Consider the following 16,679-nt stretch of genomic DNA (forward strand, 5'->3'; position numbering starts at 1 on the left):
TGGTTTAGTGAACCCTGTCCTCCGGAGCAACCTGCATCGTAACAGACTACTTGATGCGCAGGTGAAATTGCTCAGCAAGCAAATTTGGCTTCGTCTGCAAGATAGTGAAACAAAGGTGCCTCATACCGAGAGCGTAACAGTGCCAGTTGAAATTACGCCCTTCACAGGTGGCAGTTGTGGTATGGAAGAATAACATCGCTATACACCTGGACATGAGAGAAGCTGAAATCATCGTGATATCGCGAATTTCGTTTAGCTTCTGAACATCCAATGTATCCGTGTATGCATGTCCTTAAGTAGCTTTAGCTCTCCGATATAGACAGGATCGACGATGAAGATAGAGGGAGTATAGCTAGGCAAAACATGCTTGAAATTAGGTTTGGTTTCGCGCGGATTCCAGAATGAGTTAAATTATGCACTCCATCGTAAAGCCGCCTGCGTAGCGGTGTCAAAGTGAACAGTCGAGGGGTAGCGGTAGATGTATATTAAATGATAAGAAAAAAATACTGCCCGCTCTACATCCCATACACCATGCAGCCATCGAAGCTGATGCCCTCATTTGTCAGGGTCACCCTCGCGAACCTTTGGTGCGGCCGTCACTACTTCACCTTCTCTCGTGCGTCTTGACACTCCCTCTCTTGGTGCGCCTCCAATGTGTCCCTCCATTTCACAAATCTCACCCTGGCAAGTAAGATTGGTGCGGCGGCATGTTCTTGGCGCGGCGACGTGTTGTTGGGATAGGAACATTCCTCTAACATAACGACATGTGGCGAGACCGATATGCAGGTGAGGCGCTAACACAAGCGGGGCGAGTAACAAAGCCCAGTGACTCAATGCATGCTCCACCATTTGTAATTACTCGAGGCACTAAAGAGACGAAATTCAGTGAAATGATAAAATTGACAGAGAGAGAGAGCTAAACGACCTATAACTCGCAGCAAAGAGGCTATATCGATTATCTCTAGGTAAAAATAACAATAGGAGCGTCGTCGGAGCGCGCATAAGTGAAGAACGTGTCTTGAATAAACACTCATGAAACTCTGAAATCATTGTGAAGTGTTCCCTCGGCCGGAGGCATGTGTAGAAGTTCATAAAGTGGCTTGGTATCCTGATCGAGCTCTTGTGAAGGTATGCCACAGCATCGGGTAACTGATTGTAGGCATGAAAATGGATTTTCTTAGAAGAGGCAGTCTGATGGTGCAACGCAATCGCCATGTCATTAAGAGGATGTAATTAGAGAATAACTGTTTACTGAGAGGGCGGGTGAATGAACTTCATTCAAAACTGCTCGGGCAGTCTAAGATGACGGCTCAAAGACACACACACACCCACATATCTATCTATCTACCTATATATATATATATATATATATATATATATATATATATATATATATATATATATTGTTACGTCCACAGTAAGGGTTTGGGGTTTATTTACAGAAGGCTTGGACGGCAAGACCGCACAGGACGAAGCTGCCGAGAGATCTTCTTCTTTTCCACCTCCACACACTTCGTCCTCCTCTTAGTCCGGCACATACACGGCGTAATATTTCCCCCTTCGCAGACGAAGCGCACCGCGCGTTTTAGGCATCGTCCCGCCGACTAAAAGGTTTGAGGCGAGCCACATGGGTGACCTCAGTCTTTGTAGATCGTCTCCCACTAGCTGTCAGTCGGGCTATTCTATAGTCCACTGCACTGAGGCGCTCAAGGACAACGAATGGGCCGTCGTAGTTTGCGAGGAGTTTTTGGCACAAGCCACGCTTGCGCAAAGGCTTCCATACGAGCACGAGGTCTCCCGGTTCATAAGTGACGAGCCGGTGCTTGCTGTCGTAGCGGAGCTTCGATCGATCTTGTGATGCTATGGTACGCAGGCGGGCAAGACGGCGAGCTTCTTCAGCGAGACAGAGAGTTGCGGCTAAAGAAGGATCGTCATTATCAGTGAACGAAAAGATAGTATCGAGGGTATAACGAGGGGGTCGAACATAAAGAAGAAAGAAAGGGCTGTAGCTGGTGGTCTCGTGTTGGGCAGTATTGAAGGCATACGTGATGAACGGTAAAACGTCGTCCCAGTTCTTATGGTTGGACGCCACGTACATTGACAACATATTCACCAGTGTCCGGTTTGTTCGTTCGGTAAGGCCATTCGTCTGTGGATGGTAAGGCGTCGAATGTCGAAGTTCTGAGCCACACATACGGAGGAGTTCCTCGACAACGTCTGCCGTAAACTGACGTCCGCGGTCACTTATGATGACGCGAGGAGGTCCGTGGCGGAGTATAATCGAGTGCAGAAGGAAGGAGGAGACTTGCCCAGCAGTCGCAGATGGCAGGGCGGCCGTCTCGCAGTAGCGGGTAAGATAATCGGCGCACACTACAATCCATCTGTTGCCTTTCGATGAGCACGGGAAAGGGCCCACGAGGTCAATGCCAACTTGCTCAAATGGAGCACTGGGAGGTGTCACAGGCTGTAGGAGTCCGGCTGGGGCTGTCGTGACTGATTTGTGCGCCTGGCATTGGGTACAACCGGCCACGTACTGCTCAACTGACTGGCGCATGCGTGGCCAGTAAAAGCGCTCCTGCGTACGATGGAGTGTTCGGGTCATTCCCATATGACCCGAAGTTGCGTCGTCGTGCATGGCGCGCAGAATAGAGGAACGTAGCGTAGCTGGAACCACCAGCAGGAAGCGGGAGCCCGTGGCCGAGAAGGTCTTCTTGTAAAGCAGTCCTTCACGAACGCAAAAGCGGCCCTCCGAAGTGGATGCTCGTGCGTCAGCAAATAACGGCTCCAAACTGACGTCCTTCCGCTGCTCAATTTCAAATGTGGCCTTGTCCGGGACCAGTGGTGTCACTGACGCAATGAGGTGATCGAAATTGTCGGCATCGCAAACTGTCGTATCAAGCGGCATCCGCGAAAGGCAATCGGCGTCAGCGTGTTTCCTGCCGCTCTTGTACAATACCGTAAAGTCGTACTCTTGCAAGCGTAGGGCCCAGCGTGCAAGACGGCCGGATGGATCGCGAAGGCTTTCAAGCCAGCACAAGGAATGATGATCCGTGACCACTTGGAAGGGACGACCGTACAGGTATGAGCGGAATCGCTGTACAGCGAAGACGAGTGCCAGACATTCTTGCTCAGTCACTGTGTAATTGCGTTCCGGCTTACTTAAAGTTCTACTGGCATATGCAATGACGTGTTCCTTTTCATTGCAGCGCTGTACTAGAACTGCACCTATGCCAATTCCGCTGGCGTCAGTATGAACTTCAGTCGCCGCAGACGGATCAAAGTGTCGGAGAATAGGCTGCGACGTGAGTAGGAACTTCAGTTGGTTGAAGGAAGTCTCGCAGTCGTGTGTCCATTCAAAACTGGCACCTTGACGAAGCAGGCTGGTCAAGGGGAAGGCAACGTCCGCAAAGGCAGGAATAAATCGGCGAAAATAGGAGCACAGGCCTAAGAAGCTACGAAGCTCCTTCGTTGAGCGAGGTGGTTTAAACGCTTTCACGGCCGCTGTCTTGTTTGGGTCAGGCCTGATGCCATCTTTGTTGACGAGATGTCCAAGTACCAAGGTTTGTCGCTCGCCGAAACGACACTTCTTTGCATTGAGAACCAGGCCAGCGTTTTTAATACATTCCAGAACGACGTCCACTCGTTCGTTATGTTCATGAAATGTGCGCCCGAAAATCACAATGTCATCGAGATAGCACATACAGATGTTCCATTTTAGGCCCCGCAGAATAGTATCCATGAACCTTTCGAATGTGGCGGGAGCGTTACATAACCCAAACGGCATCACGTTAAATTCATAGAGTCCGTCCGGGGTTATGAAAGCAGTTTTTTCCTTGTCCATTGGATGCATAGGAATCTGCCAGTAGCCTGAGCGTAAATCTATAGACGAAAAGTAGGACGCCGAATGTAGACAGTCCAAGGCGTCATCAATTCGTGGGAGAGGGTAAACATCTTTCTTGGTGACGGTATTCAAACGGCGGTAATCGACACAGAATCTCCAGGTACCGTCCTTCTTTTTCACAAGAATCACTGGAGCTGCCCAAGGACTCGATGATTCTTGGATGACGCCCTTCTGTAGCATTTCACGCACTTGATCGTCTATTATCTTGCGCTCGGACGGCGATACTCGGTACGGTTTTTGTCGGATTGGCTGTGCTGTTCCTGTATTTATCCTGTGGCGTGTACGAGACGCGGGGATCATAGGCGCATGGTCACTCTGTGAAAAATCGAAAACCGGCAAGTACTTTAGCAGAATGTCTAGAAGTATACGGCGCTTGTCTGGAGTCAGTGACTTGTCGACCATAGGCGAAATTTTCGAATCGTCTGAGCAAGCGTTCACTTGGTCATCACGTCGAACGTTACTGAGGACAGCTACTGTCGTCGGCGAGTATTCTTTGAAGGAAGCGAGCTTAAGTCCTCCTGGTAGCATCACTGGTTCATTTGAACAATTTATGGTCCAAAGTTTCGTACACCCTTTCCTCACTGAAACTATGCAATGGGGTACCAACGCGTTCTTCTTAATGCAACTTAAATGGAAAGGTTCCACCATCGCGTCGAAGCTGGTATCGTTGTCGTAAGTAGGCGAAGGAACTACGGGAACGCATACAGCACAGAATGCCGGGACAACGGTATCTTCGTGGACTCGGAGTGCACCGTGTTCCCTGCCCGAATTCTCCACAAGTCCATCAGGAACAGTGTCACTTATGAACACCTCGCCGTTTCTACAATCAACAGTGGCTCCACACATTCGCAGGAAATCAATGCCCAGAATTATGTCGTGCGTGCTCCGTGGAAGAATAGTGAATTCTGTCGCAAACACTTGATCACTCAGCGACACTGCCGCAGTACAAACACCAATCGGACACAACGAGTTGCCACCCACGCCACAGAATGTTGTCACTTTCTCCCACAAAAACATCACTTTGCGTCCCAACCGACCTTTGAATGCAGCACTCATGATCGACACAGTCGCACCAGTGTCCACCAAGGCCATTGTATCTACACCATCAACAGAAACGTGCACTTTGTTCTTAAACATAAACACCGGTGGAGGTATCTCTTCTTGCAGCAAGTCACCAGCGACCTCACCCCCATCGGCCGCGCTGTCTAGTTTTCCTGATGTGGTGACGAGGAGTGGCGACGGGGCGACGGAGACCGGCGCAGTCGAGGTGCTGGAGGTGGTGTCACACTTCGGTCGGAGGCAGGAGAGCGGCTGCGAAAGGGTCCCTGCCAAAAGTTGCTCTTGGGTCGTGGTTGGGTGGTCCAGCATTCCTCAAAAGGTGGGACACCAGGCTGCTGTGTCCAGGGTGGCGGCCGTTCATAGCGCGGTATTCGCGAGCGACCGCAGTACCTAGATATGTGACCGATCACACCACAGTTGTAGCAGACGGGAGCTGGGCGCAGTCGTCGCTGCCCTTCGACGTGTCCCGGCACGTTGACGTGATCATTTGTGTAAGTGCGACGCTCAACATAATCGTTCGTTGGTCGGCGGTATGGGCGTTCGGTGCGGAAGCGCTGAGGGTACAGTGATCTCTGGTAGTGCGTCGTGCTTGAGCGATGGATAGGCCGGGATTCCGCAACCTCCGCTGCATTGACGGACGGATTCTCGAAATCCCCAAGCTGCGGGGTAGCCACGTCTTGCGGGAAATAGCATCGAGAGGTGCCGGCCACTTCACGCGTCATGCTTTCATGTTTGCATAGCTCTTCCCGGACGATCTGGCGGATGGTTGTAGCGAGGTCAACAGTTGGTGTAGTTTCTATACTGGCCACCGTAGTGACATTGGCCAGACGACCAAACTTCGGCGTTATTCTGCGCTGCTTCAATGTCTCAAACGTCCGACAGTGGCGAATGACATCTGACACTGAAGTTAGGCTTTCTTTGCTTATGAGAAAGTTGTAGACATCCTCTGCAATGCCTTTCAATAAATGTCCCACCTTGTCTTCTTCGGACATGCTGGCATCTGCTTGCCTGCAGAGCCTCAAAATCTCCTCTGTATACATTGTACATGTCTCTCCGGGTAACTGAGCCCTTTGTGCAAGAGTCTGCTCAGCAAGTTTCTTTTTGGCAGCTGTGTTACTGAAACACTTCGTGATCTCCTCAACAAAGCGTTCCCACGACGTCAGAAGGTCTTCATGGTTCTCGTACCAGACGAGTGCAACATCGGTAAGGTAAAAAACCACGTGAGATAGCTGGAAGGCAGCATCCCATCTGTTATAGTGGCTTACCCGCTTGTAGTGCTTGAGCCATGCGTCCACGTCTTCGTTAGCCTTCCCGGAGAAGGGTCGTGGCTCTTTGTGATGCGGCCAAGAACTGCTGGGGGCTGGTTCCCGAGTGTCTGTGTCGTCAGGCATGATGGGCATGGAAGGAGGCAGGCCGGCGAGGCGACGACTTCGGCGAAGTCCGAAGGGTAGCGTTTCCGTCGTTGGTTGTCTTACCCCGCACCTCCACCACCTGTTACGTCCACAGTAAGGGTTTGGGGTTTATTTACAGAAGGCTTGGACGGCAAGACCGCACAGGACGAAGCTGCCGAGAGATCTTCTTCTTTTCCACCTCCACACACTTCGTCCTCCTCTTAGTCCGGCACATACACGGCGTAATAATATATAATATATATATATATATATATATATATATAATATAAGAGCCACAGCCTCCTGAGAATGTCGTGGCTCTTTCGACAACTTCATGGTAGGCGTGCCAATTTTTATTCTGCGAGGATGTTGGTATGAGTAATTAGTTTGTAATCAGTTGTGAGAAGCACTGCCAGAAGCCACTACAGTGGCTTCTGGCAGTGCTTCTTAATTATGCCATGCAGTTGGGCCCTACCTATGTACTTTGGCAATAGAATGTGCTATTTCTCTTGCCGTGTGTTTGATGCATTGATTATGGCGGAAACTGGAGGGAGTCATCCGTCAAGAATAGGCTGGTTGGCCACTAGCAGAAACATGAATGTTGCGTAACAGCGGCTAGTGGTCGCTGAACATTGAGCGATATGGATGTACTTGACAGGCTATCGCATGTCACGAGCGTTGCTCGAAACCTTTCAGAAGTGCATGACCTACCCTGCATGCTCAGACGTTGCTGCCATCCAACTGTCTCAGCGTCGATCAATTGAAGAGCCTGCGAAAATCTACCCAGGTACTCACGTTTGCTTGCCTGTAGCCACATTCGCCCAGGCATCTTAAGTTGTGTGGAGTTGAGGGCGCAATTTAATTCGCCATTGCAAATATACTGATGTGGTTTACGCTAAATAAACACAATCATTCGTAAAATTTATTACTGACAGTTTTCTGGCACGCACGTAGGGATTCACAATTTCTATTCTTTGCAATCCAGCAGTAGGTCCTGTCTGATCACTCTGGTGATGGTGATAGGTGTACCTAGTGCCAGGGGGTGCCTTAAGGTAACATAGGCATCTACCTGCCTCATATTTTTTGAAAGGCGCAAGTGCAAATTTGTGTTTAATATCATCGAAATATGAACGTCTGCATCGCTATTTCCTTGACTGCGTGAAGCTTGGCAGATGCGCGAAAAACCTTGGGCGCCAAACGTCAAGAAAACCTGTTTCTTTCATTATCCGGAAGAACCCGAGGATGACAAAGAACTTCTTATGAGTTGTGAATTCGAAAGAAAGCGCCTACAATTCAATGCCCGGGTGAGTAGGCAGCACTAGCTATATCTGAAGAATTCGTATGCCTGGAAATTGATTATATAGGTAATTTCTTACGCTTTTCTATTTGTCGCATCTGCTGCTTCTACCTTGCGTTCAGCCGATGGCGAGAGAGAATTCCTCAACAGTTCATTGCAATGCTGGTAACCTAACGAAACTTTGTAGAGGAATAACGAGTTTTTCTTCTGGAAGAAAACTTCTGCTTTGCGCTGCGGTTCGTTTTCACAGCTTGAGCGATGTGAAACCTCAGAACAACGCTGCTACTCACCCATTGCAGAAACTGCCAATGAAAGGAGGAGAAGGCACACATTAGTCCGCATGGCCGTGAGTGAAGTTTGAGCTGTGGTGTTGAAGGACTGCTTAACCAGTCATGCATGTGTGCTTTTATTTAATGGACTCACACACACACGCACATACGCAGAGACAAAGAGACAGAGCAGGAATGTAATTCTTTAAGGGCCACAAGATGCAGAATAAATAATTGCGATAACCCACAGCAGAACAATTGTCGTCAGTTATCTCTCCGCGGTATGCGTCAATGGTACGACATTCCTCAGGGGTTGTATACAGGTGAAAATTTTTTGGCAACCCCTGAGGAATGCCGGGCAGTTGGAGGAATATATATATACAAACACTTCCTTTACAATAACAATACATTGGCTGCTGCTCCCACAGAAAGAAACGTGCTCACATTCGACAAAAGAAGGGCGAAGTGGCTCCGCGCTTAAAAACAGAAAGTGACAAACATCACAAGCAGGAAAAAACACAGGAATACTGTCTACTGCCGACCATCCACAAAAGAGAACTGATTAACAGTAGCAGCAACAAAAAGACTGGAAGACTATGTAATAACAACCATCTACTAAAAAAAGCATGAGGGCGTTTGAAAACGAACACTTCTCGCCGGCATTCAATAAATGTAACGCAAAGCTCATGTTCACCTGCAAGCACAGATGTGGATATCTAGTGATTCTTGGGGATGCGGCGGCACCTGCACCTTTTGTACGAGAAAGCAGCAGGTGAACGCATGTGGCTTAAAAAAGGCCGTTCTTTTTTTTCTCAGAAGCGTTGTTCAGAACGGCTCCCGTCGGACCAAACGACAAAAGCAACTTCCAGGAAAAAGTCAGGTGGAACTTGCGTCAGGCGCCTGGAATGAGCGGAGTCATACACTTAGGCCGCGCTTTACTACAATCTGACACCCTGCGCGCCCAAAGCCGCTTTTCTTAGGCGGATGGAAGGTGTGTCGATGGCACTTACCATTTTCATTTGCCCGTGGCTGCACGACACACCCAGCAGGTGAATGGCGCCATTCGTTTCGTCATGGTGCTCATCCCATATTTGTGGAATGTGTCGACCGTTGAGTGATTGTAATAGTATTGGTATGGTATATTAAATGCGGTATTCACGAGGGTCGTGAATGCGCGTGTACAATGGAAGCCTTCGCGCAACACTGCATACCAAAATTATTATGTTGGTCAAAAAGGCAAGTAAATGCTCATAAAGGCTGCACACAATGCTTGCCACCGAACGAACGTGGGTAAAGAAAAATTAAACACGTCTCCTCGGCTATTAATATATGAATGCCAGGGAAAGCTGTTCGTATGCAAACGGCTGCATATTTTTACTCGATGGTTGTCAGTAGATAGATGTTAGTGCATAGCATTCCTAGCTTTTCGATGCTGCGGCTGTTTGTCGGTTGTTTTTTGCAGATGATTATTAGTCGAGGCTAGTATATAGTAGTCTAGTGTTTTTGTTTCTGGTCTTGTTCGTTGCTTCTTTACGTAATGCGTAAGCACTTGCCCAATCTCTTGCTGCGACTGAGAAAGTTTTTTCTGCGGGATTAGCGGCCCCTTCAGTGCGACAGTATTGAAGAGATCGCTTCGCAGAAATTCCGGTGTCGATGTCGGTGGTAAGTTGTGGGCCGTCCCATGTTGTCGTCCTATGTTGTGGGCCGTCCCATGTTGTCCTCCAGCGGTGGTCACTAGTGGGCCGTCTCATGTTGTCCGTACCTTGCGTGGCTGGCTGGCCTGCGCAGGAATCATAACCGAGTAATCAGCTCCTGTATCGACAAGTGCAGGTAGTGCACGACAGTCGACGGAACCGGCAATAGCAGCAGAAGTTCTCTTGGTGGTTACGGAAGAAGTCGTTAGTGGTAAGTTGGGGATCGCATCGAAGAAGGTTATTTGTCAGTTCCCGTGACAGTGGCCTCACTCCCGCAGGTCGCCGCACTCAGTTTACCCGGCGTGGACTCTCGCCGGTGGCACCAGCAGACTAAAAGGCTGGTGGTCGGGTACAGTTAGGGATGGGCATACGGGGTGATGGCAACCGTGACGTTCATCGTTGCGGGGCAGGAGAAAGATGACTGCTCTCCAAGTATTCGCCGATAGCGTGGACAACGGGCATCCGGGTGGAACCCGCGTAGGCCTATTCTTCAGTTGTACCTGTCGCGGCACAGGTGTCACGCTTCGTTAGAGTGGTAGCACAAAGGACGATAGCGCGGAACACGCCATACGGTTGACATCCACGGGTTAGGACGAAAGTCGGCCTGCAGAGCCGGGCGGTGGATAAACATACCTTTTCCAACATAGGCAGCACGACCCGGACAGGGGGTTAAAAGAAACGGACACAGACGAGCGCTCGTCTGTGTCCGTTCCGTTTAGTCCTCGCAAAAAGTATACCTACAGTATATTCCACGGCAGTCGGGTGATACGGAAGTAATGCAGTGGTAATTTCAATAAAAAGACACACCTTATTGAGGTTTGTTGCACACCTCCACCGCTAAGTTGAAGTTTTTGCGCTTAAAACTGCTTTCTCTCATGGTTCTTGGATGTGGGTGCGAAAAGACAACGACGAAGGGAAGAAGACAAACACTTTTCGCGCCCACATCCAAGGATCATGACAGACCAACAAGCCCGCATCGTTACCCTGCTTTCTCTCAACAGGCTAGTTAATATACCTATGGACTTAACAGGCCCGAAACAGCTTTTTTTATGACCGATGTTATGAACAACGTTTTTTTCAGCGCTCATTTCTTGGATGTTAAAGAATATGCCGGCATAAATACATAAGTTATGTATTTTTAGTTCTTTTTCAGGGACATGTAATTGCGTTCGACCTCATAAATGGCCACATTCCAAGTTAACGTTAACATTGAGAAGTTGACGCTAACTCCGATATAGTTAAATGGACCAACAACCTTCGTTCGTCAAGAATGCAGGTTACAGTAGTTATGCATCCTGACTCACGTTGACTATATATATATATATATAATATATATATATATATATATATATATATATATATATATATATATATATATATATATATATATATATATATATATATATATATATATATATTGCCGAGCGTAGTTATTTAGGTGAGGTGCTGGGCTATTTCAATATATTCGTGAGTTTCAAGCAAGCGACACTGCCAGCTGACCACTACACAGCAACTTTGAAGTGACATTTATGGGGTGTTCATTTTTGTCAGTGCAGCTAAATAGTAACAGGAAGGCCTGTAGAATTTTCGCTCGTCTCGCATAATGAATAACTACGGTGAGGTCGTTTCTCTCGTCTTCGCTGCTGCAGCTGGACGAATCACCAAAGTCAAAATTTTGGTCACCACTTTGCAGGAACCACTGATCATCGCTGTAATCGTTGCCAACACCAACAAAAGGTTACTGCAAGCCTCGTAGTCACACGAGCTGCATACGAGTCTGCTGTCGTTTTCCCAGATGCACCGTGTTTTGAACAAAACTTCCAATCATATGTTCTTCGTCGCTTAGCAAAAATCCCATAGCGTGTCTTATGCATTCACCAAGAACACTCGAAGGCTAAACCTATCCGGTGCAACTATTTAATTGTGCATTTTATATAACGCGAACGGCGGCAAACCTGAAGAGAACGCATGGCTCGCACGTCTTGAGCCAAGGAGCGCGTGGGAGATCATTCGACATTTTGTTCGACTGACTGGCTTTTCGCTCAAGGTGGCATTCCCTTGAGACATCAGGATTTTGATTGAAAAATAAGAACATCTACCCTACTATAACGATATTTCCAGTATATTTTTGCGGTTGGCCCAAAAACCTGCAAATTTTTTAGCATCTTCAGAAGCAGTTCAATTGTCATCGGCTGCAGAGTACGCCGGTAGCCGTACCGACTTACCGTGTTATCGACAGTCAAGTGTTTAGCAGCACTGCTCACTGGGGATCAATCATTGGAAATCAATCGATGAAGCAACAATTATACAAGCGCACACTACTCGTTTACTTTGTTTATTATTCATAGCAATACTTATAGTCATAGTCGAGCCTACATGAGCTAAAAGCGAGATCACACGCACCTAACTTGTACATAGCTGAAGGAGTGGAAATTCAACTGCGCCTTTTGCGGGGCCAAATAACAGGAAATTGCAAGCATACCTTTTTAAAGGTAAATGTTAATGTAATTATCCTCATTTGTGCTATCACGTGTACTTCTGCGCACATTCGAGGTACCATGCGTTGTGCAGTACCGCGAAAAGGTATCAGGAAACACACCCTCTCTTTAAAAATTTTTATCGCAAGCTTCCATCACCCATGCAAATGAGTTAATGTCTGAGCCAGATGTTTCATGTTATTCGAAGAAAAGCCAGGAAAAGCACGGGATGCGAAAAAGACGGCAGAGGCACACGACACTGGAAAGCTTCATCTTCCACTGACTCGGGCCTTTTTAGATGCGAAGTATCTTAAGGCCGAGCTCAATCCGGTGGTGTGCGGCGTGACCACCCTTACTGCGCATGCGCATACCCTCTCCACACACCTCATCTCCCTCCACTCTCTACTTTCCCTCTCCCCTTCCCCTCTCTCATTCCCCTCTCCCCTTGCCCTCTCCACTTTCACTCTCTCCCTCCACTCTCCCCTTCCCCTCTCCCCTTCCCCTCTCCACTTTCCCTCTCCCCTCCCTCTCCCCGCCCCCTTTCCACTCTTCCTCTGAAACGCGGGCTAGACATGCCGAAATTCTCTCCTGCGCAACGCCGCGATGAGCTCGAGCGCATGCGCGTCCCCTCCCCTTCTCTCTCCTCTCCTACGCTGCCCCCCTCTCGCCCGCCTGTCGACCGCGTTCCCCGCTCGCCCTGTGAGAATTAACGGCCAGGCTAGATGGAAGATACGACGCGCGTAGCGTCCCTCTTCGCGTTCCACGACGCGAGGTCGGTAGCATGCCCAACGAACGCCAACGGAACGCAATCGTGCAAGTGCTCCGGCTTCGCATCGCCTCATGGTCCCCTTTAGCGGGAGATGGTGTAATTTTTTATCTTCTAGCAGATGTATTACAGCGACTGAGACGAAAGAATTTCGCTGAGCGCTGCTAACTTTAGGGGCAGCTGATAATTATACAATTTCATATTTCGGCTGTACTTGTCAGGTGCATGTGAACAGCCTAAACGCTTGAGCTGGAATTTGTAGCAACAATATGTAGAGGCCGACGCCGTAACGATACCAAACATAGCCACACTGAAGGCTATGTTCTTGGGCAATAATTCAAGCACGAACGGAAACTTGTAGCTAACGCGAGGTAGCAGCTGGGGACGGCGCTAGCATTCATATCCACGCACTAGACCGCTCTAGACAAGTGTGATTCGGACTGTACCATTGCGACTAATAATTTCGGAAAACGTTCAAGGCTAGGGAAGGTTCATGGCTAAGAACCTAATTGCAGTCGCCTCAAGTCAATGGCCTGACAGTTCTGATACGTTCGTAATGCTGACAGAGCACGTCTTCACAACTGCGGCATGTCGATGTCAGGTATGCATGAGATACAGCGTTTGTAGTTGTGGGTGTTAGAGGGACCACCTTGCTCGTGGATGAAGTTGCGTTCCTTCAACAGGAGAAACACAATTTCATGAAGTAGTGGGCGCGTGAAGTAGTTTCCCTTCTTTTGGAGGGAAAGAACTTTATTGGTGAACTGCACAATGGAAACGCTATGCGAAAAGGCGTTCGACATTACGTGACAGGTGAAATCGTGGAACGACATGCCTGGATGAATACATCGTGGAATGAAGAAGGCTGATAAATGTTATGGAAGAGTGATAGTCTGACAGATTAACGGGTAGGAGCTAATTCTCCTGAAACACGTTAATGCTTTCACGATTTAAATGATCCTTGAGAAGTTAGAGTCGACGGTTAGAGGAACCTGGGTTAGGAATAATATTTGTCTCATCATTTGCTTGAGTGAAATGGATACCAAAACACTTCCAGGTTGAGGTTAATCCACAAAGTTTGCAAGGTAGCCATTTTTTGCATTCAGGCACCACACTTTGTAACCGAAGCGAATGGGTTTTCTGCGTATGAATTGCTTGCAGCCATGACGACAATAACATTCTATCATGCTTTCGTCGTAACTCAATTGACGCAAAGGCTGAAAGCGCTGCAGGAACTTTGCCTTCAGAAGTTTCATCAGGGGGCACAACTTTCCCAGCTTGTCCCTCAGGATGAGGCTCGTATTGTCGGCACAGTGGAGAAACCGCACAATTTGCACGAAACAGTTTCTTCGCATGGCGTTGTATATCATTTCATTACGCACGTCGGTTCCACTGTCCCAGTAGCACTTCTTTTCCGGCAAGCGGTTGTAAGCGGAAAGAACCAGCACGCGAAGAAAACACTTGATCTCCTCTTTTGTGACCTCAGGGTCCGGCAAATTCAAAAATAAACCATAGCTGTTTCATTGTTCTACCAAGAGATGTATGACACTTTCTTTAAAAAAGAGCTCAAACACTTCTACAGGCGGAAGGTTCGTGCAAACGGCGCAATTCGTGTCTGGAAATATTGCGGAACTTTTCACAAGATCATTATTCTTCCACTCGATACTTGAAGGCGACTTCGCGTCAGCGCTTTTATCTCTTGCACCTCAGGAAATATTTGATGGTTTATCGCCTTGTTGTTCCTTCCTACTCTGCTTCATCTTCATCGGAATTACATCCACCAATACAACGGCCGTCTGCAAGAACGGTTTCAGCACCTGCTCTAAGCTGCCCTACTACTGAGGTTGTCTATGAGGCCACCAGAATCCTCATCAGCGGAATGTTTGTCTCAGTAGATGGTAGCCTCCGGTGGCTCAATGTAGATAGTCGACACATCTTCATCGTCTTCTACTAGTATTCTGGTTATTTCTTCTAAAGTCAGCAACGTTGCTTGTTGGGCGAGTTGGAACGAGTCAGTCATAACGTAGTTCAGCGCAAAAAACAGGCAACAGACGAGTAAGAGGACAAGGACACAGCGCATTCTTCCAACTAAAGTTTATTGGATTGGAACGCATGCATATATACACGCAGGGAAAGCAAGAAAAGAAAAAAGAAAAAAGAAAAAAAAACAGGAAGTAAAAACCGAAAGGTGAAAAGAAGAAAAGTGCCGATAAGTCACACACGTGTGCCAACACCGCCCCCCTTCCCATGACTCGCCAAAAACAAAAAGCTCTTTGTCAGAAAGATGCAAGGAAGGCATGCTTACGCATGCGTCCCCAGATCGTTCAATTTCCTCAGCTTCCATAATTTCCCTCACCCTTTGGTCCCGACTGCGTGCAAGGACCGCAGTGTTTTCAAAGAGGGGCCTACACTCACAATCCCGCACGTGGATGCCGAGGTGCCCCGATACTGTCGTTTGGACGCTGTAGTAGTGCTCACGGAGCCTCTCGTTCAGGCAACGTCCCGTCTGACCCACGTACTTTCTACCACACGTCAGAGGGATGGCGTACACAACGCCTTGAACGCATGGAACGAACTTTCGCTTATGGTCTGTGATGCAGCCTTTTTTTTCTTTCACCCGAGAGGTCGAACTGCACAAGCCCGAAAGCTTTTCAGGGGCCGAAAAAACCACGCGAACGCCAGCACTTTCCCCGATTTTCTTAAGCCTGTGCGAGACATCATGCACATAGGGCACCACAGCTGTCTTCTTCTTATCTTGCGCCCTCCATCTCACTCTGCGCTCCTCCTTCCTCCTGGGGTCTCTGACATCCCTAAGCAGGCCTTCAGTCACAGACGACACCACGTCCTGTGTGTAACCTGCTACCCTGAGGCGGGACACCTGCTCCAGAAAGGCGTCATCCACCTTGTGGTGACACGACTTGCACAGGGCCTTCTGCAAGGCCGAGTGCGCTATTGCCCTTTTCACCAGCTTCGAGTGGCCCGACGAGAAGGGCAGCAATGGCTTCTGAGCACGAGGCTCATACCGCCAACAGGTGTGATGTCTCGAAAAAACAGCCTCAAGTCTAAAAACTTGATGGTGTCACCTTCAGGGAGCTCATACGTGGCCTCAAGGGGTTGGAGCTCGTCCTGGAAGACCTTCAAGATAGACATGGCATTCTGTTCGCAACGTGCCAAATGCGCTGTGTCCTTGTCCTCTTACTCGTCTGTTGCCTGTTTTTTGCGCTGAACTACGTTATGACTAAAGTCAACCTGGGCAGACAGTAGATTTACGTATTAGTGCCGCCGAATTACTCTCCAAGGAGCGTAAAACGAAGTAACGAAATTAAGCAAAATAAGGAACCTCAAGGCCCAGCGTGACCATATGGCAACGCGTAAAATAACACTCTTTTTCACAAAGAACACATCAAATTGTCACCATAGGTTCCTTAATACAAGTACTCTAGAGGGACACGTATATCACGTTATAGCAAAAAAGAATATTATAAAAAATCTACTTACCCGCGGGAGCGTTGCATGTCGACGCGCCGAAATGCAGAACCACTGTTTTGCGCCTTTTTGGCGGCTCTCAAATAAGCATTGAGAACTTCTGCCAGCTGGTGTCGGTAAGGGGTACCCTAAGCTAACGAAAGGCACGTTGCCTTCACGCTGGCGTGGTTTTTTTTAACCTGCATAAATTGAAACGCTTCGTGGGTATAAGTGTGACCATATGGTAACGGTGGTGACTAATGGGTTAACTAGGTGATGCAGGTTTTCTTTAGGTTGCTTCTAGGTCGTTGCTGGGCTTTAGCTAGGTGATGCTAGGTTGTTTCTACGCTGAATCTCGAAGCA

The sequence above is a fragment of the Rhipicephalus sanguineus genome, chromosome 11 (assembly GCF_013339695.2).
Source record: "Rhipicephalus sanguineus isolate Rsan-2018 chromosome 11, BIME_Rsan_1.4, whole genome shotgun sequence".
Taxonomy (NCBI): Eukaryota; Metazoa; Arthropoda; class Arachnida; order Ixodida; family Ixodidae; genus Rhipicephalus; species Rhipicephalus sanguineus.